The sequence below is a fragment of the Culex quinquefasciatus genome, chromosome 2 (assembly GCF_015732765.1).
Source record: "Culex quinquefasciatus strain JHB chromosome 2, VPISU_Cqui_1.0_pri_paternal, whole genome shotgun sequence".
Lineage (NCBI taxonomy): Eukaryota > Metazoa > Arthropoda > Insecta > Diptera > Culicidae > Culex > Culex quinquefasciatus.
This window is the reverse complement of record NC_051862.1, coordinates 142,864,671-142,890,539: the sequence shown is the minus strand read 5'-3', so window position 1 is coordinate 142,890,539 and position 25,869 is coordinate 142,864,671. Positions and strand designations below refer to the sequence as shown.

At 39.4% G+C, this 25,869-nt stretch overlaps 1 protein-coding gene across 9 annotated transcripts in view; it reads left to right on the top strand.

Moving 5' to 3' along the window:
* Nucleotides 1–1,375: 1,375 nt before the first annotated feature.
* LOC6046331 (tyrosine-protein phosphatase Lar) overlaps nt 1,376–25,869 on the top strand; it is a 483,374-nt gene continuing 458,880 nt past the window's right edge. For 5 of the 9 annotated variants that reach the window (XM_038253038.1, XM_038253036.1, XM_038253034.1 and 2 more), the window contains exon 1: nt 8,703–9,417. The gene's annotated coding sequence lies outside the window, so the exon portion shown is untranslated. Of the gene's footprint in view, nt 2,448–8,702; nt 9,418–25,869 lie in introns of those variants that run through there. The other 4 variants (XM_038253040.1, XM_038253037.1, XM_038253039.1 and 1 more) reach the window with 2 other exon arrangements.

The window sequence follows — 25,869 nt, the reverse complement described above, 5'->3', positions numbered from 1 at the left end:
ACAAAGTCCATCCACTTTTTCGGTTAAAAAGTTTTTTCTATAATGTTTAGAAAAATAGTTACGTTAAAAATTCTTAGTTTTAATCCCGGGGTGACTTTGATAGTCATAGTTTTTCTTGTTAAAATCGTTTTTAAGATGTTCAAACTTTATTGTACGCTAAATGTACCATCATTAAAGTAGCTGATATAGTTTTTAAGAAAAAAAAATCAATGTATATATTTGGTTGACAAAGTGTTTTAGCAAAATACATATAAATTTTATGTAAAATTGTTAAAAAGTCGGAATTATGCCTGAAATTTGTTAAAACTAGTTTTGTTTGTAAAATTATCGATTTATATTGCATTTTATACTAAATTCGAAGCACGAATCACAAGTTTTCACATTTTACATGAAATTTGTTCAACTGAAATTGCCTTTAAATTTAGAGATTTTTTTAAATTGTGTTTCAAAAACACATATTATTTATTATTTGCAAACTTTTTTAACCTTCTCCTAGTGGAAAATTCTCCAAAGAATCCGAAAATGCATTCCGTTTTCCGATTAAAAATCATGTTCATTGAGAAAATCATGACACTTTGAGAAGTTTAAAATAATGACTTTCATCAACATTTTCTTAACTATAGTTAACGAACTTTTTAAACTTGTCAAAATTTTATGAAAAGTTCTTCTTGAGGTACTTTGAACACTTCTTTACCACGGTCAGTATGTTTTTAAACCATTCCTTACGTATTTTAACTGTACTCTTCATTTTGCGGAATAATCGAAAACCTATCAAAGTCACCCCGGCTATCAAAGTCGCCACGTAGCCTAGTGGATTCGCTCCCGCCTCGTTAGCGGTAGATTGTAGTTCAAATCCTGGATCGGACCAACACAACTTGGGATCTTTATCCTTCTGAATTCGATTGCTTAGTATTAGGGAAGGTAGTGTTTCATGACAAGCTGGACATTACCACGACAAAATTTACTGAGATCAGAATGATCAGTTAATAAAACTACATATCAGAAAAAGGTGAAGAGTGAAAGTAATAATACAGTCGAAATAGAATCATGAAATATCGTCGATTAATGATCTAATGGTAAGCACCCTTCCAGTAGGTAGTACTACATTGTTTGTAAACAACAGCTGGCCTACTACAAAGTATCGCACCAATACAACGCTGCGTTCACCCACGTGCTTTCCCATCTGTACACGCAATCCCTATCCGTACATTAGGGATGCATACACACACCTCTCCAAAGCTCACTTCCCCGTTTTCCACCCACTCGGAAAGCTCCCCTGCTCGGCACCAAAGCTTCCCCCCTGAAAGCTCCCAGCAGACCATCTGATCCGTACCCGAAGCTAGCAGCAACTCGAACTGGCGTTGGTCAGTCTTGCGCTGACTTCCGTCGATTCCGTGTGGTGCTCCGCAGCTCTTGAGCGAGTGTTCTCCGTGCCACATCCGGTCTGTCGATACGCGCGTGTGTGTGTGTGTGCTTGTGTGTCTGTGCGTAGCACAGTCAGTGTGTGTGCGCGCATTAGGGGGAAGCTTTGAGGGAAAAAGTTACATAAAAGCCCACCCCCTCACCGGTCGTTGTTGGGTGGTCGTCGTGTTGTTCCAGAGGGTAATAAAAACACAGGATTACATAGTGTTCCGGGGCTCGTATCGGGCCGTTGGCAGTCATCACGCCGGTTGGATACTCCTCCGCGCCGTCTCCGATACACCCCGGAGTTTCTGGAGGTGGGAGTTGTGGCCGCAGCGCAGTGTTGTTGTTGGTGGTGGAATCCCTGTTGCCCGAGCCGGTCAACTAGACCAGGAAGAAGAAGAGAGTGGTGATAATTAGATCAATTAAAAAATGAAATCACATTAGGAAAATAATTGCTGTTGTAAACTGGCCGTGTCGTGCTTCCAGGAAGAGACCAGCCCCGTTGTCCTGGCTGGAATCTCTGGGATTGACCGTTGAGGTGCAGTCAGGCTCAGCTGGACGAAGAAGTGCTGTGCCAGGCAGGAAGTTTTGGGGAGCAGCGCAGGAAACTCGTCGCAGGAAGCAATCGAGAAATAATTTGAATTTTAAACGAGTTTCGTGTGCACACCGACACCGACCCTGGGTTCTGTTCAGCAAAGGGAAGAGTGAGAGTTGTTGAAATGTTTATTGCACTTGGAATGTGCTAAAGAGCTGGTACGAGCCAGGAGCAGGAGGAGGAGCAGCAACTGCAAAAGCTGTTCGAGTGATTAATTGGAAGTTTGCAACGTATGTTTGAGTTTATCCGGTTGTTGTTGAAAAGCTATTGTTTTGCGTGAAGGAAGTCCTTGTTGTTGTTGGTGGTGGTGGTGGTGGTGTTTTGCAAATTCTACCGGCATCAGTGATTGGGAAAAGTGGGGAAAGCGCCGTGAAAACGTTGTAAGCGATACACTTTAGCAAGCAGACGGAGTTTTATGGATAAACACTGAGACGCAGTTAAGCGCGCGGTGAGTTAAAGTTTTGTTTGTGTATGGTCAAACGGGAAAAAGTTTTTTAATCATTTTTACGACAAAAGGGAGTTTAATGATATCCAGCTCGTATAACTTTGTAACAACAGTACAGTAACAGTGTAGAAACTCATAAATAGAAGACAACAATTTTTAGATGCGTTAACGTTACACAGATTTTTAAAAAGACTATGATAATATTTGTTCCAACCAGTTAGACTGTTACAAATTTTATTTTAAATTGTGGGAAATTTAATTTCCTACAACTTCGTCGAAGGGTGCACAATCTGAATTGATCCTAATTTTTTTTTTTAGTAAAAAGTATTGTACACTTCCTATATACCCCTTATATACTTTCAAGTAAATAAGCCGATTTCTTTTCATCGCACTGCTTATAACTCATCAGGATCAACTCGGATCTTCTTGCACTTTTCGACAAAGTTGTAAGAAATAAAATTTCCTACAAGAATCTCACACTTGAACAATTTCAGAGAGACCTGGGCCACCTGCGACCAAAATCCTGAAGCGATGTTTTTCCCCATAAATTTTAGCTTTGGCTCAAATTTGGCACAGTTACTTATTAAAGCCTAAAGAATCGAGCCAGGGGGTATCTCTTCAGATTTTCCAAAATTTTCAATTTTTCTTGTTCTCCTAGTTAACACTCATCTTATTCGAGGCCTTCAAATCTGATTTTTCTATGGCGCTTATTTTTAATTTCAACTCTATTATTATGTGATTTTTTCTTTTAATTTAATTGTAAACAATAATTATAAAAATCAAAATACAAAAAAGAGGTTTTTACTGTACAATAACTTCAAACCATCGCTCTCAAATTTTGGGAGGTTGTTTTCGATCCCAGAAAAAAACATAAAAAATAAGCAGCTCAATTTATTTGACGAATTTTCATTCTTGATGCCACCCTATTGTATAAATTGACTCACCCACTAAGAATTTTGGCTCGAGCCAGATCGACTCAAGGCTCGAGCCAAAATTCTCAGTGGGCAGAATCAGAAAATGAACCAGTGCACAGTGGGAAAAGTCGAGACAAAAAACGGACTTAATTGATGCCGGTCAATCAGAACTTTCAACTAAGACTTTTCTTATGTGGAAATTTTTGAGAAATCGATTGGTGATGGAGACAATCCGCGGAAATTTGCGTAAGGTCCGTTCCAGGTCGATTTACCCTATTTTTTGCTGTTTTTATAAGTTTGCCTAAATGTTCAATGCGGTGACTTAACTTTTTCTTCTCCATCGAAATGATTTTCAGGTACATTTTACGAGTTTTCCCTATCACTAATCGATTGCTCGGAATTTTTCACGTAAGAAAGAGCTATGTCAAAATATTGAACATTTCAGCAACAAATTTAAAACTAATAAAACCAACAAAACATAGGGTAAATCGACCTTAAATGTGCCTTACGCAAATTTTCGCGAATTCTCACCATCACCAATCAATTCCTTGGAATTTTCACATGAGAACAGTCTTGGTTGAAAGTTTTAATTGCCCGGCATCAGTTAAAACCGCTTTTTGCCTCGATTTTTCCCACTGTGCAGTGCCTAAAATAAAGATTTCAGCTCAATTCATGCACAAAGCTTGTTCTTTTTCCAGATTGTTTTTTTTTCCTGTTCTTAGCGGAAAATTGCTCACAGGATTTGCACAGATTCCAAATTTTCGGTCCAATTTTTGATCCGAACTCATTTTTAGCATAGCATAGCATTGGTGTCTACCCGTAGCTGCTACTTCGTTATTGACCAGGACCTCCAAAAATTGATTCGTGGAAATTTTTGATCCGAACTCATGTTTATGGAAATGTCATGATATTTTTTTGAGTGTTAAATGTTCCTATTTATAAATAATAATGTTTCAAAATTGTATTTAAACTAATTTTTCAAAATTTTATGAGAACAACGTTTTGATAAACTAATAACATTTTTTAAACATTTGGAAAATTAAAACAAATGAGCGAAATATACTTTGCTGCAAGTTCTCTAGAACTCTTTAAATCTTTTATAATGTATTGTATTTTTATTATTTCGATCCATCGATTTTCTAGGTCTACACAAGCCATTTCAAATCATTGTTCAAAATCTGTATCTTGAGAAATGATTTTTTGATCGATTTGGTGTCTTAGGCAAAATTGTAGGACTATTTGGAAAAAATAAGTATATTGAAGAAAAACAAACTATAAAAATTAAAAAATATTTAACGTAAAGAAAAATGTTTTGAATAAATTTCAATTCGATTCAAATTATGCCCTGGTCCATCATGCGACCCGTCGTCAGTTATAGGTATAATTGAAAAACCTTTCAAATGAGCCTAAAACACATAGAAGATCTGATAACTGTATCAAAGTTAAGAGCACATAAAGTAACTTAAAGTGTCTTTAAGTATTAATTTTTAGACACAATTCGACTTGTAGTCTGAACATAATGTATACATTTTTTGGCAGGCATGTTAATGTAGGAATCCATTTGCCCAGTTGTTTCATTTACTGTATTTGGATTCGCTAATTTGAATGCAGTTCGAAAATACGTTATTTTCTAAACATTAATAAAGGTGTTTAAAAGAGTTTTCCGATGTAATGAAGCTTAAATTATTAAATATTTTTAGGGCGAATGATGCTGTTTTAACTAAATGTTATCGCTAGTGCGCGATTTTGTGACAAGTCTGTGTAAAAAGATAAGACGTGTAATCAGATTGTACACAAGCGACAATGTACTATATGAATGTGAGGAAGGCACCAATCACCTAAAGGTGGATTAAGCAATGCTTTTGAAATTTAAGTCGTGACTTGAAAAATGTGTTTGAGTATTTTCGCAATTGAAATACGCATCTTTTGGTACCTTTTGAAGTTATCGGTGTTTTAGTGAAAAAAGTTGTTTTTTTTTGCCGATTTCGTCATTTTTCGTAAAATTGTCTGAAGAACCCGATGAAACAATAGTTCCAGACATAAGCTATTTGGTTCAGACACCGTCTTATCGGCATTTCTGGATTTTTTTTGAAAAGGTCCAACAAACCGAATTTCCAATTTTCGCTTTTAGGGTATTTTTGAAACCGCCTTGAGTCAGGGGTATTAAAAAACACCCAAAAAGCAACAAATTAAAATTTGACTTATTGGACCTTTTAAAAAAAACTACAGATTTATAGTTTCATACGACCTTTTCATATGTTAGGCAAGATTTTTGAAATTATAGTTTTTTTTAAGCCAACTTATCACCTTTCATTTGCGTTTAAGACACCTAAATTGGTTGAAATGGCGGAGAGTTATGATTTTCTTCGAAAATCGACAGGAATTCGAGCAGTTTTTGCTTTTTTCTACAATGTATTTCTTATGGAGCGAACTGTCAAAAACTGCTCGACAGCGGGTGCTCCATTATTTTGGGCAGGAAACTCCACGAAAATTTTTGAGCCCGATCCGAGCACTTTTGTTTGTTACATGATGTTTTCGTGGGAAGCTAATGAATTTTGATTTATGATTCAAGATATAATGTCTCTTCAAAATATTTTTTTTTAAGTCAGAAATATTTAATTTATGTTTTGAAAGAATGGGAAATATACCCATTTTCATCACTCTAAGTCGGTTGAACAATTCTCATCACGTTTGCCGTTTTTCGCTATTAAATCAACATGTTTAGATGCATCAGCAATGAAGAGTTGCTTGCTCACTTTTATTTGAGCTATTTATTACTTTGGAACAGTCAAAAACACTTTATGAAAGCTGTAGTTCATTCATGATCAAAGTGCTGATAGGCCGAAAAAAGAAATAGGCTGAGAAAGGTTAGTTCCCCTATGACGAAACCAAAAATATTTAAGTGTTGCCAAAATCGGGATGGCACTGTATTTGCAAGGTCATATCTCAGAAAAAAGATTAATGTACACAAAAGATAAATCCACGGATAGAAATTCTGTAAGCTCATTTCTCAGCTTTTCCAATATTTTTTTAAAAGGATAAAATAAAGTATGTGAAAGGGCACAACAATACCAAACCATGTTATTCCAAGGATAAAATAGTACCTCAAAATAAAACCATTTCAATACCAATTTAAGGTCTTTTGGATTTTTGAACATTGCTTGAATAACAAAACTTGGTATTGCCATGATTTTATTTTTAGGTATTCCCGCGCCCTTGGAAAATCATATTTTGGTATTGCTTTGATCTTCCACATACATGATTTTGGTATGATTTCATAGTATTTTACCATCTATTACTGGGCAACCAAGAGCACAATTTGGTCACTGGTGTTTGCACAAGTAATAGCAAAATTGGGTATTTTCATACAATTTTTAAAGCAACAGTTCTGGAGTTTTTTTTTTGAAAAGGTCCTATGAACCAAATTTTCATTTTTTGCTTTTTGGGTGTTTTTTAGTACCCCTGACTCAAGGCGGTTCTAAAAACACCCAAAAAGCAAAAATTGAAAATTTGGTTTATAGGACCTTTTGAAAAAAAACCCCAGAGTTGCAGTTAGTGAAAAAACGGAAATGATTTACATGCAACAGCCAAATCTACTCACCTGATGATTCCATGTTGTTCTTGATGATATTCTTCACCACATCGAATACATTTGTCATTGATGAATGGTCTGTGTTTAAAGTTCTTGAAGCTTCTGAAATATAACAAGATTGAAAAATAAATGTTATTAAAATGAAATTTTATTGAAATTCATCATAATTCAATAATCTGACGATTGACTCGTTTTTCAAAGTAAATGGTTATCCCGACTTAGAGAAATTTCAACGATTTAAAAAAAAATTTAGTGAGTATATAAAAAAAATGAAAATCAGCTTTAACATTTCCCATCGTTTCAGAGGAATTTGATGAAACACTTCAATACCAAAATAATACCAAAATGGGCCATCCTGACTTAAAAAATTTCCCACAATTTCAAGTAATTTCTTTTGGGGGGTATATCAAAAATGTTTAAAATCAAGTTTGAAATTTCCGGTTTTCAATGAAAGCATTCGCTTTGAGGCATCGTTTTAGCGCAAAAATTAATTATTTTGTCAAAATTGGTCAAAATTTTCTCATAGTTTCAGAGGAATTTGATAAAACACTGTAATACCAAAATAATACCAAAATGTGCCATCCTGACTTAGAAAATTTTCCACAATTTCAAGTCATTTCTTTAGGAGGTATATCAAAAATGTTTAAAATCAAGTTTGAAATTTCTGAAAAATAAATGAAAAATGAAATACCTTAAATTGGTATGATACCACATTTTGCTCTTGCATAATCCTTAAGACAAATTTTAAAGGGTCCAGGAATACCAAAATTTGGGATTGATACCAGAGAAAGGTATTATTACGCATTTCCCTTGTTATTTACCTATGCTCGGGACTGTAGGTGTCGCTAGTTCTTATAAAAATTATAAAGGCATAAAAAAAATATGCTCTTTCCAAAATTACTGAATTGGTAATCTGGTAAAAAATAGATGCAAATGTTTGCGTCTAATTGGGTCCTAAAATTAAGCTTATATTTGTGATATTATTGTTGCTAGCGATTAAGTTTATTTTTCTGAGTTCAATGACTCTTTGAACGACCGCAAAGGATTTAAAATGGATTTTTAATTCAATTTTTAATAATTAACTTCAAGGTCCTTCTTGACAGAAAAGGTCCTACTTGACAGCTCGTTCCAAGGGGACCATAGTTGATCCATCGAAAAAAATGTTGTTTTGTCAATATTTCTTTGCATAAAATGAAAAAAAGTGATCAGGAATGGTTTTTAATTGTGTTTTTTACCGTTGTACATAAAAATTTACATAGGGCTTTAGTACCCAATTACCTGACAGCTAGCGATGTTGTATTAGCGAAACCTAAAAAAATGGTAGCTGCATTGAATGTCATCGATCTTCAGTTTGGGTGTAGTGTGCGAGTCGTTAAGTTTGAGCTACCATTTAAAAGCATGGTATCGTAATCGACTAATTTTGATAACTTTTGTTGGTGAGTTATTGTAGGCGTTGTATTCATAGTCAGTGATGTAGTCTTTTCGGAGAATCAGAATCGAAGTCGGAGTTCGAGTCGCTAAATCAGCAGCACCCACCTCCCAACGGTCAGTTCAAACCCCGTTTCTTCGTGCCGTGATGAGTGCGTTCAGTGGCGTTTCTATCCCTTCACCAGCCTTCTTCCTCCAGCTCCTTCGGCGCATGCGGCCACCGTGGTATCACTCCAGCGTTTGACAGTCGCTAGCACCAATACACCCTCTCCCTTAACGCAAGCATTCGCGTTGCTAAACATAAATCAGACTCCAGCTCCAGTGGTATGCGTCTCGCATCGGTATCTCTACTCTCTGGTGTCCGTGGTTCTCCACCAGTCGCCGTACTCCGTAACTAGTCGTCGGGATAATTTTCGTGTGTTTTCGTTTCGTAGCGCCTCTGGGTGGCTCTTCTCGATGTTTTAGACCTGCGAAAAGGTCCGTTTTTGGGGTGAAAATTGCGGTTTTCGGTGCGCGAAACGGTCGCTTAGTGCGCGATCCTGGTCCGGCGAGTCAAGTTTCGGTGCGGCACGGTCCGCGAGGCCACGGAAAGCGGGTTCGAACGGTCAGATTGCTGGGCTCAGTCGGGGGTGGGAGGACCGTAAATTGCCCTCCAGTGCGGTGCACACACACCGAGCGCGCTGCTATGGAGTAAAAATATTGATTTTTTCCGCTATTATCTCGGCTGTGAATATCTTCTCTCTCTGGCTGTGCATTGATGAGTGAAATTTATGCGTTTCGGAAGTGTTGCGACGATAGGCGATAGCGGATAGGATCCTGCTGATCCGCGAGCTGTGTCCCAGCAGCAGTTCCAAGTGTCCGCGGTACAGAGCTGAGAGCTTTGTACGTGATTTGTGTACGGTGCACAGTGCGTGGGTGGGTGATACAAGAAGAGTCATTAGCAAGTCGTCATTTTGGATTTGTTCAGTGTGAAGTGTGATTGGTGGCTGGTTCCTCCAGAGTGTCGGGTTATGTTCCGATAGACACCTCTCGTCGAAAGGTAAGCCCCGTAAGAAGTACTTGGCACGGGTCAACGAACGTCCTCGTAAGCCCACCACAGCAGTAGAGACCACATACAGAAGACACCGAACTGGAATGAGAATCACGGGACAGACAGAGATGAGAAGGGCTTAAGCCCCGGCTGCATGTGTGTTGTGTTGAGACTCTCGACTCAACTCATTACGAGCGTTATGGCATTGCAATGCAATGCAATTCGATGAGGAGGAGGAGGCCCTTTCGTGCACTGCTGGGATTAGATCCGAGAGTGATTGTCGGTGTAGTCACATTCACGCACCAGTGGAAGGACTGCCGGACTGTTGAGCAGATTCTGATGGAAGATTAAGTTGTCCTGCAGTGTAGAGGGCAGTTCAGAATGAGCAGGGCTTTCGACATGGCTGGGTGTGCGAAATCTCGGGTGAACTCATTTTGATAATGGAGTTGGTGAGATTACTTGCGGTGGTTCTAGGAGACGGTTCAATAAGTTATTAGCGTTAGCTGATGCAAATCACTGTACTGAAAATTGAGCTTTGAACTCTATCTAGAAACATATGATTTTAGTTCTAAATTGAATAGAAGGATACTGGTTTATATATGAATTCCAATAAGATACCTTTCCCACTATATGATTTTCTTATTGAGTTTCTAGCTTCGTCAGTAAACCTATGTTATAAATCTTGTTATGAATTCAAATCTTGTTAGATATTGATGATACTCAAGTAAATGCTCATCCATAAACCTCGTTGACACTTCGACGCAATCATTTCAAAAAGCATCATGTACAAACCATGCGTTTTGAGAAAAACGCATTAGAATGTTGAGCATCCATTTTCAATTCCCATTTTAATATAAAAGCAAAATAAGATATTCTAATGATAACAAACGATGAAAAACGTTGCTTTTATTGATACTTGATCATCCAAATTCAATAAAACATTAGTTCCGTAGTTTTATTTGAGAAAAACAAACTTAACTTCTTTTGAAATCACCAACGTCTATATCACCCTGCTGTCATTGAGGGGAGCGCTTTGTTATGAATCGTTTTTCTTCGCCGAATGTACATGGCGCTCTCATGTTGCTTTTTTTTCGTCACGAGGTTCATGTAGCCTTTTGTTTGACAGGTTGACAGGGCTATATAAACAGAGACGGCTGATAGCAGAGATTTTGTTTATGTTACTTTATTTAAAATCATGATTAAGCAGACTTTACTGAAGTAACTTTTGCTCATTTTTGGTGGAGAGGTAGCTTATTAGGAGTACTTTCAGAATATGCCATAACCCAGAAAGTGTCAAAATGTACATGATGCCTTTTGAAATGTTACCGTCGACTTCTGAAAATTACAGACCTGGGTGCAGAATAGTTGTCTGCAAAGCGGCCTTAATTTAGAACTGTCAAAGCGGAACCAATTTACTGTTTGCAAAATGATACCAAGAAATGGCAAGTATTGTAATCGATCTATAATTTATTTTGTCAGGATTAAAAAAAATACTCCAGCTTTTGAGGTATTCGAAGTCAACAAATCTGTAAATACAAAGATACATAATCTCGGAACTTCCATTCGGTTGTTCTTCTGGTTCACAAAATTCCACCTACTTCTGACGCAATTTATCGTCACGTGGAAAATAAAAAAAAAGCATATTTTGGCCGCCCATCGTTTAGTCTACGAACAAAAAATGCGCGAAGCACTTAATTTTTCAGCAAAAACTTTAACATCAACAGATTCAAAATGATTCAAAACCAGTCACTTCAGCAGCAAAAACTATGTCACGCTTGAGCTTGAACAAAACCTTCTACTTTGTTTATGTTTACAGTAGTAGTGCACTTGTAGTAGTGAGGAGCAGTTGGGAGCATTCGAAAATCACGTTACGCATTCTGTCTTTTCAGCACCCAGTTACAGACCTGTGTGCTGAAAAGAGAGAATGCATGACGTGATCTCCGAATGATCCTCACTACTGCAGTGCACCACAACTGTAAACAAAAACAAAGTATGAAGCTATGTTCAAGCTTAAGCGTGGCTTAGTTTTTATTGCTAGAGTGTAATGTTTTTCTGTAAAAATAAGTGTTTTGCGAAATTTTAAGCATGCATCAAACATTTGGTGTCAAAAAAGTTTTATTTTGGCTTACATAGTGATAAAAATACGTTGAAAGTGGGTACGGCAAATTGGTCCCACTTTGACAGGCCGCTTTGAGATCTACTATTCAGTTCAATATTCTTACAGTTTTACCTAAAAATAATCACTGAATTGGATGCTCTAATTTGTAACATGGTAGCATTTCAATTACTTTTAAAGCAAAGTTTGCTTACTATTAAAGTTCAATTCAAGGTCTGTACAATTAATTCAGATAGAGTTTCAGAGTTTTTTTTTAATTGGAAAATTTCCCTTATCCCCTGAAAAAAAAGTATTCAAGCATCTTCGCGCCCCTCAAATGCCATATCTTTGTCTGTTTGTGTAAAAATTTGGTTCAAATAGTCAAATGTTGAACAACCCTCATCATGGATGGAATAATTGCGAAAAAAAAAACAATTTCGCTTGCGAACTTTCTTCACCAGTGAAAGAGAGAGGAGGCAAATCACGCAAAAGAAAATCGCTTCCAAAGTTCTTCAATTCATTCTGCTGTTGATTTTTTGTGGATTTCTTGTCAGCACCACTCAATAATATTTATTTCACTTTGTTTACACACATTGCCCATCTACAAAATGTGACAGGTCATTTTTCGACGTGTGACGTTACACTGGCAAGTGTAGTAATAAAAAAGATGTTCTGCCGAATAATCAAGATAATGATTTTTGTTAGATTCTTTTCACCGATCTTTCGTGCGCGAGAGAGGAGAGCCATGCTTCCTTCGGATTTTTTCTCTTGATGAACATCCAAAGATTTTCTAATGATGATTATTATTCCATCGCTGCTCATCAGAACTCATCATCATCAAAAATCTGTATTTATTTATGTATTTATTAAACAACGTAAATAGTTTAAAAAGTTGAATGAATGAAAAACAATGAAAGACTTGCGCCAGAAAAACTAAATTTTTATCCAATTGGGGCCAAATTTGAGCCTCAAATGTCAAGGTAAATTTTGATAGAACGATGTTTAAAGCCCTGACTGTGGATCATTATAACAAGCAAAATCGAGAAAGATCATATTTTTCATTTCCAAATGCCTTTAAAATAGTTACAAAAACAATTGAAAAATTAGTTAGATACTTCATGCCAAAAAGATAATTCAACTCCATTTTGGGGAAGGTGTTAAAAGTATCAAATTGACTAATAAGACCATTGCTAATTTTGAAGCCGCCCCCCTCCTCCTTCCCCACTTCCTCCTTTCAAAATTTTCTCAAATATTCAGGGGGCTATAAAAATTTTGACTGACATTTAAATTTTCATAGCAAAAACTTGTGAAATTGATTGCAAATTATTTAGATAGATAATTTAATGATTTTATATGTATTATCAACAAAAAATACTTTTTTCATAAATTAACAAATTTGGAATTGTAAGTCAACAACGTAGATGTTTTGAAAAGAATTTATTTTTATGGATTCGATGATATTTTGTAATTTTTTTTTATGGTAGCACTGTAATGATGAATACAGCCCCCTGTCCTCCCTCTAACACTTGTAGCACCAATGGGGTCAAAACTTACGCAAAGCACCAAGGGGGTCAAAAAAGTTGGAAATGTAACTTCATCCGGCTGTATCTTGGCGAAAACTCAACCAATTTGGATCATTCTTGTTGCATTCGATCCGGAAGGATGTCAAGAATCACCTACTACAGATGCGTCTACCTTAAGCCACCATAAAAAAGGCATTTCGAACTTTTTTAAGTGTTTAAAGAGCCGGTGAAGTTGCATTTTCTACTTTTTTGACCCCGTTGGAGCTACAAGTGTTGAATATAATTTGTACCAGCCTAATATGATTTTCGAATAACAAATTTTATAAAAGCGTGTTGCGGATGTGGGAAACTAGAATGATGATAACACAGAAGTGATTTTGTGAAAATTTGAAAGAATTTAATTGCATATGAAAACTAAATTCGAAAGTTGAGTAAAAAGGAATGTATCCAAAACTAAAATTTTACAGTTCAGTATTTTTTTATTTGTGATTAACAGGATTTTATGCTAAAATTCTTTTTTGGCGAACATCTCAAAATAATTTAATTGATTTTCTATTCAAGAGATAAGGATATGAGATTTGAACAAAAGTAAAATGTTTGCAATTTTTCACGATTATGATCTTTTAAATTGATAAGTCAAGTATTTTCATATTGATTGGGTTACACCGAGAAAATTAATTTCATAAAATCATGAACAGGCTTTGATGAATTTCGGAACCACGAATAAAATAAAAAAAAAGTTTCATTTTCTCCGTGTGGCAACCCTGTCTTGGGACTTTGCCACATTAGAGGTCGCTGACTGAAAACAAAAAATTAATAACAACAACAATAAAACATGAAATAAAAAATATAAAGAAAGCAACAACAGCACTAAAATGCTGAAATTTATCGACATATTTTCCAATCAGAATTTTTAAATACAACTCTATTACAAATTTCCACCACAAACGATTTAAAACCACCAGCCTGTCGCGACTTCGTCAACGATGGGGCGACGTCTGCCTTTCCACAACACCTCTTCAATTATGGATTATGTTTGTTTTCGTTGACGCTTTCGCCTCGCTGACCACAAAACACAGCTTATCTTTTGCTTTCAGTGACTTTCTCCACTGCACACCACCATGGTCACACTCAGCTGCTAAATGCATATTTTTGCAGTAAATGAAGCTGAAGAAAAACAGCACATTTTTGCAATTTTTCTTGGCACCAATATGAATCTTGTTGATTGCATGAACAAACACTGGTTTTTTTTTACCTGAAACTGATATAAATTCATTGGCAAATACCATAATGTTCTTGGGTTGATGTTGGATGTAGGAAAAAGCCAAAAAAAAATCTTCAAAATTTCATCAAACTACTTCCCAAATTATGTCTTTTACAACTGAAACACACATTTATTCACCTGTCATGTTGCTTCAAATGTGTGTCCTTTCGCACGAAACATCACGCCCATTTTCCGCGAAGGAATTGCTTAACTCAAACATCAAATGGATTCTACGAAGGTGACTTAAACCGTTCAGCAAATAATTCCCAACTGTGGAAGAGGTAGAAAGGGGGAAGGCTGGGGGTTGAACCCGCCTCGCTGGAAGGGGAGCGTTCTTTTATTACGTAACGCAAAATTTGGGATTTTTGACCCCCCTCCCCCCCCTTTGTAACAAATCGTAACAGATGAGCCATCCCCCCTACCCCCCCTGTAACGCGTAACGCAAGGTCTTTTTGCAAATTTTTATGAGTGCTTATATGAAAATTTTCCGTTACGTAACAGAATTTTTCAGCACACCCCCCCTCCCCCAATTTTCGTAACATTTCGTAACAGACACCGACACCCCCTCCCCCCCCTAACTGCGTTACGTAATAAAAGAACGCTCCCAAGGATCGAAGGAAAATGCAAATAAACTTTTGAATGCGTGTGGGTAAATGTGGGAGAAGAGGGGTTTTACCCACTTTCATAACTGGGGTTCCAATCAAGTGGGTGCAATCAAGTGAGATGTCAACACAAAAGGACACTGACTGGTAAATGTTTAATTTTGTGACATTTACATAGGTTTTCTTTACCGAGCCATTTCCATTGTTTTATGTTTTTTTTTACTCTTCACGATTGTAAGTAATAAATATTAAATCAAACGCTTTTTTAAATGTACCGTTTTCATCACACCGGAATGTTTCAATCAAGTTATGTAAATTTAATCAACGAATCAACAACATTGAAAACAAATTGTGTTTGTTTACAAACTCACTTATGCCCTCATAAAAATCAAATAAGAAAAATGAACAATTATTTGCTTACATTTCGATGTTGTCGTGCTATCTTGTCACACGTCACATTTTGACGTTCCAAAAAAAAATCGCTTTTTAATGTTTGACCATGAATCAACAAAAACTATAGCACGAAATGTGAACAATAACAAACACGTTTTGGTTGGTTGACCATTCTGAGCATTGTCCCGAAGTTTGGTTGAATTTGGTTGCCGGCGTCCCAAGTTATGATTACAAATGATTACGGAAGTCGGGCATGTACGTGTGTCAAACGCGTTCTGACCTGAAATCCCTTTGAAACTTCTTTCATATAAAGAGTGACAAAAATACACGAAGTTTTTTAGGATTTTGTGGAATATCTCAGGATTGAAATCGAACTTTGAGGATCTGTGAAAATCAAAAGGTGAGGCGTTGAGAGCTGCACAAATTGGCATTCTTAACTCAATTTGGCCCAAAATGCACGTGTGACAAGATAGCACGACAATGATTGTTCCAACAATAAACCATCGTCGATGACCTTTTCTCGCCACCGCGAGAGAAATGTCTGAAGTTTCAGAAGATGCTGTAGGAGCGACGTTTTCGGTTGAAATAGAAACTTTATTTATTTACGTTTGCTCCGGTATAATGTTCCTTTTGCGGCCTTTTACTTTCGCTCACACTCACACATGTTGTGTACGTACACGACCACAAAATGCACAAATATATATACTCAACGGCTCAGAGCATAAGCCTGCATACATTTCATGTACGGTTTAGGATTACAGATGTTTGCAGGCAGATCTTTTGTTTCGCCCGTAATTACGGACTGATTGTGTTTGTGTATGTGCACCGAGTAGGAGGGAAGAGGGGAGAGGAAATCGTCCAATTTCAATATGCATGATTTCATTCAATCAAGATGTTTGGAAATTGGGCACGGGAGGAAGCGGTTGAAGCTTGACAGCTGTGTTTGGGATTAATTAATTCGGGAGGCGAACCAGATTGTACAATGATCAATTAGGGCTTAATAATGATTCTAGGATTTTGATAAATAACGGTAAATTTATGATATGCAAGATTATTGTAAACTTTGATGCACTTGACTTTCAAATAATTACTAGAGACTTATCGTTTTATGGCTCAAAGTCATCAACATTGGTGGTATCAAGAGTACTTTGATAATTTTGATTATTTTATTTTCGTTATCAAAGTGCTGATGAAAATTAGTACCTTTATAAGCAGCTAACATACCACTGCGTATGATCTATTTAAAAAAAATGCAGCATCTATCCTTAAGGCCCTGAAAAGAATCATTCCCGATCGACTATTTGGCGGCCTTGTTTGTTTTAGAAAAAAAAAACAAATCTTGATTCAGAATGTGTCAATCAAAATATAGTTTTCTTTGATTTAGCCGGGACCGTGGTGTAGGGGTAAGCGTGGTTGCCTCTCACCCAGTCGGCCTGGGTTCGATCCCAGAAGGTCCCGGTGGCAAATTTTGAGACGAGATTAGTCTGACCACGCCTTCCGTCGGATGGGGAAGTAAATGTTGGCCCCGGTCTAACCTAGAGGTGTTAGGACGTTAGCTCAGTCCAGGTGTAGGATTCGTCTCCCTGGGTCCTGCCTCGGTAGATTCGCTGGTAGGCAGTTGGACTCACAATCCAAAGGTCGTCAGTTCGAATCCCGGGGTGGATGGAAGCTAAGGTGTAAAAAGAGGTTTGCAATTGCCTCAACAATCAAGCCTTCGGACACCTAGTTTCGAGTAGGAATCTCGCAATCGAGAACGCCAAGGCAAAGCTGTAGAGCGAATAATTTGATTTTGATTTTGATTTTGATTTGTTTGTAGAAGTATTTTACAAATCGTGATTAATTTTTCATTTCAGTTCAGAACCATCATTGATAGTCATTGCCTCAAGAGTGAATGACACCATCTACGAACTTAACATGTTCTAGAAATAAAAATGTAATTTGTGCATGGTGCCTTTGTTGAAAATATTTTAAAATCAGCATCCAGAGAAAAATAATTGATCGATTTTGTGTTAAAAAAAGCATTAACATGTTGTGAATGCAAGATACTTTACTGTTTTCGATTGGGATAATTTTCATATGGGTCATCCGCCAGCTCACACGAAATCGGAAAAAAGTTGTCTCGACCCCTCTTCGAACTTTGCTCTTCTGGGTAATTTTCGTCCCTTATCACGAATATCAGGTCTGTTTTTTGATATCTCGTGACGGTGTGACAATATGACCTGATTATTTTTGTTGTATTTTTATTAGGACTCGTTTTTAAGTTATCAATACACAGTCCAAAATTTGATTCGGAGTGAAAAGTGTTTTTTTTTTGTGTGAACCTTTTGTTTCGCATTTTTGTCGTGAATTGTGCGCTGCGAGGAGAAGATTACCCTCTGAAAATGCAGCGTCATCAGTGCATAATTGATAAAGGGAGCGCGTGGTCGTAAAAAAATATTCGGAGTGAAAAGTGTTTTTTTTGTGTGAGCCTTTTGTTTCGCATTTTTGTCGTGAATTGTGCGCTGCGAGGAGAAGATTACCCTCTGAAAATGCAGCGTCATCAGTGCATAATTGACAAAGGGAGCGCGTGGTCGTAAAAAAATATTCGGAGTGAAAAGTGTTTTTTTTTTGTGTGAGCCTTTTGTTTCGCATTTTTGTCGTGAATTGTGCGCTGCGAGGAGAAGATTACCCTCTGAAAATGCAGCGTCATCAGTGCATAATTGATAAAGGGAGCGCGTGGTCGTCAAAAATATTCGGAGTGAAAAGTGTTTTTTTTGTGTGAGCCTTTTGTTTCGCATTTTTGTCGTGAATTGTGCGCTGCGAGGAGAAGATTACCCTCTGAAAATAAAACGTCATCAGTGCATAATTGACAAAGGGAGCGCGTGGTTGTAAAAAATATTCGGAGTGAAAAGTGTTTTTTTTTTGTGAGCCTTTTGTTTCGCATTTTTGTCGTGAATTGTGCGCTGCGAGGAGAAGATTACCCTCTGAAAATGCAGCGTCATCAGTGCATAATTGACAAAGGGAGCGCGTGGTCGTAAAAAATATTCGGAGTGAAAAGTGTTTTTTTTTGTGAGCCTTTTGTTTCGCATTTTTGTCGTGAATTGTGATATAGTTTTCGATAAAAACGATCCGAGTTCGTTAGGTTTATCGCGTAACAAAATTATTTTGATTCATCAAGAACGTCGTGTGGTGCGCGAGTCTTTTTTGTGTTGAAAAGACCTTCCCATAGCTCCGTAGCTCGGAGGGCTCGACGTCGGTTGTTTGTGTGTTAAGCCCTCTCCATAGCATCGTAGCTCGAGAGGCAACGAAAATCAATACCTTATCTAGCTAACAGAAAGAAGATAGGAAGGCACTTGATGATTGAGTTCGTCGCGTCTATTCCGTAACAAATTCATGAACTAAATGATTATATAATTAAAAATTAGACTACGCTATCATTGCAGCATTGCGTTTAACACCTCATTTTATAAATAAATATTATTTGGTTTTATCTTTCCACAGCCGGCTGTCTAAGATTAAACCATTTCATTAAAAATTTAACAACAGTTAAACGCGAAATGTCTCATCCGCAGCAACCGATTGTTTGCCTTGAGAATAAAATATAATACCTTTCAACAAACACTATGATTTTGGGTCGCATCATCATCTTCTATGATGAATCCTGACCAAACACCCTATCCTACTAACATGTTTTCAGGTTCCTGGCGCTCGTGGGGTGTAAGCACAGAGTAAATCAGCTGCCCTAGTAGCAACCTGCGCTAACTAACATTCCCGTCCCTTAAAATCGAGATCTACAAACTGACATGGCGGGCGCCGTTGGTGGCCAATGACTGTTACCTATTCGCAACTGATCTTGTTCTGGAAATCATGGTGTTTTATCTTTTCAGCGCATTCATACATGCTGTTGATAAGGGAAATACCACTTGATAGTCGAAGCCTATGATCAGTAGTGCTGAAAGGATATTACGGTTCTGTTCAGCAACGGAGAAGGACAACCATGGGTGGTCTCTCATGCTCATGCTCATGCTCAATACACAGTCCAAAATTTCTTTGTAAAATCGCATGCAAAAGCTTGCACATTGAGCTTTTGTGTCTTCAAAAGAGTTGTTGCAAATAAAATCGGGCAAATTTTGTTTTGGGGCAAATTTTGTGATTAGGGTGATTTTGAAATACTAACTTTTCAGGAATATTTTTGGGATTTTTTGTATCTTTTGGAAGTTGTTAGGCTTGCCAATCCAAGCAACTTTATTGAAGACACCAACATTTTATCTCGCATTCTACGCCTTTAACGACCAAATTTAGAGAAAGCATCTATGCAAACCTTCAAAAATCAGTTTTTAAAAGTAGCAATTCAGTTTTAAAAAAGTGTTGTTTGAGGCACTTTTAGCGCTCTTAAAAACAAACATTTTTATTTTTTGACAAGTTAATTTTTGTGAGCAAAAGCATTCATTATTGAATGATAATAACATCATCCGGATTACTAAGTCCACGCCCTAACCCGCTAGGCTATCTTGCATTGTTTCTATTTTAGTAATTTCTAGAAAAAAATATCTCTGAGTATATTACCAAACCCATTTTTGGTTGAGGTTTAAGTGAGGAAGGCATATGCGTAGATGGATTTAGTTAGTTTTTTTGATTAAAACTAAGTTTTTTTTTATAATTTTCTTTTGCCGCTTAATGTTAACGGCAATTTGAAGAGTTGTTGATAATTTTAATTGTCAACCAAATTCTAACTTTGTTAGAATTCGAGTTAGAGCTTTGGTGGGTTCGACAAATTTAAAATAAAACTAATACTGATGAAAGGGTTAACGCTACGCTAGCTATAATTTTTAAATTTTCATTTTTTTTTGAGAAAAAAAGAATTCTGGAGAGGATGATGCACAAAATCTTGCATTGATTCTAGTTTTTTTTTCTTTTTTTTGTAAAAGCCTTTAAAAATTTAAATTTTATATCCACAAATTTCAGGTTTCGTTAGGTTCAATTTTAATTTTAAATTTAGTTTTAGATGCCGTTATTTCATTCATGTAATTGATCCCTAAAACAAAATCTTAACAGAACCGACATTCTTTAAATACGTTTTGAACAACAATAGAACAAAAACAAGTAAAAAGATAAATTTTAACCCAAAACCTTCAAAACATAATTATTCTATGTAGGTAGCAGTTATTTTGTAAAGCTGCTCTTGGTTATTTATTTGAAACTTATTTAATTTATTTCATCCAATGATTGTATTTGAATTCCTTTGTAGTTGTAAGAATCCCCAAAACTCTGCATTCTGTCATTAGTTTCTGAACAAAACGTAGTACAATTTTGTGCATGTTTCATCACAAAATGTGTATAGTGCCCAAGGTACGCACAAACTGTTTTGAATACTGCATTTTTTCTAATGTTTGGACAGTCGTGGTTTTCTACATAGAGCGTGTATTTACAATCTCAATTCGAATATCCCAAGGATTCCGAATACAGTGAAAACTCTTTTTACGCGGTGCGTTACTTACTTACTTACTTTACTTTTACTGCTCGTACAACCTCCGGGTCATGAGCTGTCTCCAGATGCGCTGCCACTGAACTCGGTCTTGGGCTGCTACTCTCCAATTCCGACTCGGAACTCCCACACTTCTCAGATCTTCCTCCACTTGGTCTAACCACCTCGCACGTTGCGCCCCCCTCCGCCGCGTTCCAGCCGGCTCCGAATTAAACACCAACTTCACCGGATTGATAGTCTGGTTCGGTTGGCGCGCATCCAGCGCGTCCGGCATTCTCGCGACGTGTCCGGCCCACCGGATTTGGCCAGCCTTGGCGACCTTCCGAATACTTGGCTTGCCGTAGAGTTGCGCCAGCTCGTGGTTCATCCTTCTCCTCCATACGGTGTTCTCACGCACGCCGCCAAAGATCGTCCTAAGCACTCGCCGTTCAAAAACTTCAAGCGCTTGCAAGTCCTCTTCGAGCATCGTCCACGTCTCGTGCCCGTAGAGGACGACGGGTCTTATCAGCGTTTCGTACATGGTGCACTTTGTACGCCGGGAAAGATGACCAGACCGTAGGGTCTTGTGGAGTCCATAGTAGGCACGACTACCGGTGATGATGCGCCTCCGAATTTCCCTGCTGCAGTTGTTGTCCGACGTCACCAACGATCCGAGGTAAACAAACTCCTCCACAACCTCGAACTCGTCGCCGTCGATCGTCACGCTCGGTCCTATGCGAGTCCTGAGGGACTCGGTTCCTCCTGCCAGCAGATACTTTGTCTTCGCCACATTCACCTTCAATCCAACCTTATCCGCTTCCCGCTTCAATTCGGTGTACCGCCTGGCCACCTCCTCGAACGTTCTGCCGACAATGTCCATGTCGTCGGCGTAGCAGATGAACTGGCTGGATCGGTTGATAATCGTGCCCTGCATGTTGAAGCCCGCCCGCCTCATCACACCTTCAAGCCCAATGTTGAAACAGAGGCCGGAGATACCGTCGCCTTGTCGCAGTCCCTTGCGCGATTCGATCGGGTCGGACATCGCTCCCGAAATTTTCACGCTGCACCGTGCCCCGTCCATTGTTGATTTCACCAGTCTGATCAGCTTCCCGGGAAAGCCGTTCTCGTACATGATCTTCCATAGCTCTTCGCGATCGACCGAGTCGTACGCGGCTTTGAAATCGATGAACAGGTGGTGCGTCGGGATCTGGTACTCGCGACATTTTTGGAGGATTTGGCGTAGCAAAAGATTTGGTCCGTCGTCGATTTCCTCCACAAAACCGGCTTGGTACGGCCCAACGAAATCCTTTGCTCGCTCTGACAGACGACAGAAGATGATCTGAGACAGCACTTTGTAGGCCGCGTTGAGAATAGTGATGGCTCGATAGTTCTCACATTCCAACTTGTCCCCTTCTTGTAGATCGGGCATATTACTCCCTCTTTCCACTCCTCCGGTAGCTGTTCTGTGTCCCAGACCTTGACTATCAGCCGGTGTAGACAGGCCGCCAGCTTGTCCGGGCCCATCTTGATGAGTTCAGCACCGATACCATCCTTACCCGCTGCTTTGTTGTTCTTCAGCTTCTTGATGGCATCCTTAACCTCCCTCATCGTGGGTGCTGGCTCGTCCTCGCCGTCCAACATACCGCTGACGTCGTTTCCCCCGTCGCCCTGGTACTCCGCCTCTGGGCCGTTCAGGTGCTCGTCGAAGTGCTGCTTCCACCTTTCGATCACCTCACGCTCGTCCGTCAAGATGCCTCCGTCCTTATCCCGGCACATTTCGGCTCGCGGCATGAAGCCAGTCCGGGATTGACTGAGTTTCTTGTAGAACTTGCGCGTTTCGTTGGAGCGATACAGCTGTTCCATGTCCTGGCACTCCAACTCTTCCAGGCGGCGCTTCTTGTCCCGAAAGAGATGGGTTTGCTGTCTTCGCAACTGTTTGTACGACTCCTTGTTCCCACGGGTGTTGTGCAGCAGCCACTTGTCCCGCGCTGCTTTCTTCTCGTCCCAAATCGCCTGACATTCCTCGTCGAACCAGCCGTTCCGTCGAACTCGGTCCACGTACCCGATGGCGCTCGATGCCGCTGCGTTGATGGCTGCTTCCATATGGCTCCAGCAGGCCTCCAGAGGGGCTTCGGCGAGCTCACCTCGTCAGGCAACGCAGCTTCGAGTTCCCGCGCGTACTGGGTAGCGACCTCAGGATCCTTGAGTCGCTCAAGGTTATACCGCTGCGGGCGACGGTACCGGATCTTGTTGACCTCGGACAGGCGTTGGCGCAGCTTTGCCACCACCAGGTAGTGGTCCGAGTCGATGTCCGCGCCACGGTAGGTTCTGACGTCGATTATGTCCGAGAAGTGCCGACCATCGATGAGAACATGGTCGATTTGCGTCTCCGTGTTGTTTGGTGATCTCCAGGTGTACTTGTATAGGGGGGTGTGCTGGAAGAAGGTACTACGTATGGCCATGTTTCGGGAGGTAGCGAAGTCGATGAGTCGTAGGCCGTTCTCGTTCGTCTGCTGGTGGGCGCTGAACCTCCCAATAGCCGGTCTAAACTCCTCCTCCTGGCCAACTTGAGCGTTCAAGTCACCGATGAAAATCTTGACGTCGTGTTTTGGACACTTCCTGTACTCGCGGTCAAGAAGCTCGTAGAAAGCGTCCTTGTCATCGGCGTCGCTTCCCATGTGCGGGCTGTGCACGTTGATGATGCTCAGGTTGAAGAATCGGCCCTTGATCCTCAACCGGCACATTCTGTCGTTGACTGGCCACCAACCAATCACGCGCTTCGCCATTTCGCCCAGCACTATAAAAGCTGTCCCCAGCTCGCGTGTATTGCCGCCGCTCCAATACATAGTGTAGTCACCGTACTCCCGGTGGTCCTTCCACTCCCAGCACACCTCCTGCAGCGCCACGACTTCGAGACCGCGGACCCGCAATTCGTTGGAAAGAATGCGGTCGCTCCCATCGAAGTTGAGAGACCTGCAGTTCCACGTCCCGAGTTTCCCATCCCTGGATCCCCAAAAATCGGGTCGGCGATTGGATCGGCTCGCATCTGGAGCTCTCTGCGCGGTGCGTTACGTTTTTCTAATTTGTCGATTTCTATAGAAGGACGCAACATTTTTGCAATGTTTTAAAAGCAATTCGTAGGTTTTGTTCAGATCTACAAAACGCTTAATGAAGCTTGCAAAAATATTGTGTGGTTTAAGAGAAATCTACGAAACAAAAAGCGTAACGCCACCGCGTAAAAAGAGGTTTCTCTTTATGTCAGAATTGAGCACACAAAGTGCAGCCTTGTTGGCCTACAGGGCAAAAGTTTACGTTGTAAAATGTTGTTATAGACAAATCGTAAATTATTAGAAAAACTACAATTGGCCAAAAAGTTGATACCGTAGGCTCATAGTACATTAAAATCGCTAATTTTTTACCTAAGGGAGTGTTAGAGGCTGTTGAAAAAAGATATTGAGATTTCAAAAATACGTTTTTAACAGTAATTTGCAAAAGCTATGAGACAAAGTCAAACCAATGCCGAATACCTATGGCACATTTTGAAGGTATTTAAAAAATTTTTGGAATTAGACCTGATCAAGTTTTACGAAAATGTGTTTTTTTACCTAAAATTTCAATGTGGCTCTTGTTTTAAACTTATTCAGGAAAACGATAGTGAGGTCAAAACTAAATTTAAAATATAAATGAAAATTTAGCAAAAAGGTTTCACACATCGAATTTGAAAATGAACTCCGTCAATCGATTTACCAATAGAAGTTTGAGAGCCAATGTCGACGTCGTCGTGCTATCTTGTCGCACCCGCCATTTCGACGTTCCGAGAAAAACGCGTTTTAATGTTTGACCTTGAATAAACAAAAATGAAAGCACGTAATGTAAACATTAACAAACACGTTTTGTTCGGCTGACCATTTTGTGCATTGTCCCGAAGTTTGGTTGAAGTTGGTTGCTGGAGTCCCGAGTTATAATTACAAATGTTTACGCTAGTCTAACTTGTACGTGCGTCAAATGCGTTCTGACCTGAAATCCCTTTGACCAATTTTCAGAGAGTGACAAGATAGCACGACAAGATTGAAACTACTTTTATATGAAAAGTGACAAAAATGCACGGAGCTTTCTTGGTTTTCATTGAATATCTCAGGATTGAAATCGAATTTCGGGAATCTGTGAAGGTCAAAAGATGAGGCAATATAACGTTCTTAACTCAACTTGGCCCAAAATGCACGTACGACAAGTTAGAACGACGTTGACGATGTGTAAGCTTTGCCATAATAAAATCTTGATCGTTTTGCAAACGTGCAAGCTAAATGTATTCATGAAAGTTGACAAATATTTCTTTTTGCTATGCACGCTTTAATAATGCTACAATATTGGAATTCAAAGCGTGCGAGAATCGTCCAACAATTTCCACCGGGAAACCATGATGCAAACATTTGGTTTGAAAAAAAAACCCTTTCCCACAATCATTATTACTGCCACTCACCGAACCACACTAAATTACACCACGACAACAAATTGACTACCGGTTTTGTGAGGGAAGGAGGAGGGCAGGTGATCATATGGGGTGTGGCGGTTTAGTAAAATATGTTGATTATATTTTCCCGTGTGCGGTTTGTAGCCACCACCACCGCCGTCATCCTCCGTGAATCCTTCCGCCTCTGCCACTGTCAGTCTGACACACAGAACAGCGCATTTGAGGTCTCTGGCAACGCCAAGTGTCACGACGGTCTCGCTGGGGCTGGCTTAGGAATTCATTACAATGGTCACGTAGTTCGGTGCCCCTAATTAGCACTATATAGGTGGAACAAATTGTGTTAATAGACAGCCCTGATGTGCGTGCTGGGGTGTCCTTTTTGCGTGTTCAGGTGTGTGTGCTCCTGCTCCTGCTCGAATTCCACACGTGCGTAAATTACAGCGATCCTGCGGGGCTCTGGGCAGGAAGCAGATTCGATGTGACAGGGCCACCGTGAGGAGTACTCTTTCTTCGTCGTGGCAAACGTCATGAATATTTCACCTGGAAAATGGACCACTTTCACTTGTGGTGTGTTGTGCGTGTGAGACTGTGTGTGTGTGTGACAGACATCATTAGGGCACGGGAGCGAACATCGACTGACTGTGATGGGTTGCTGGTCGTTTTGACGTAC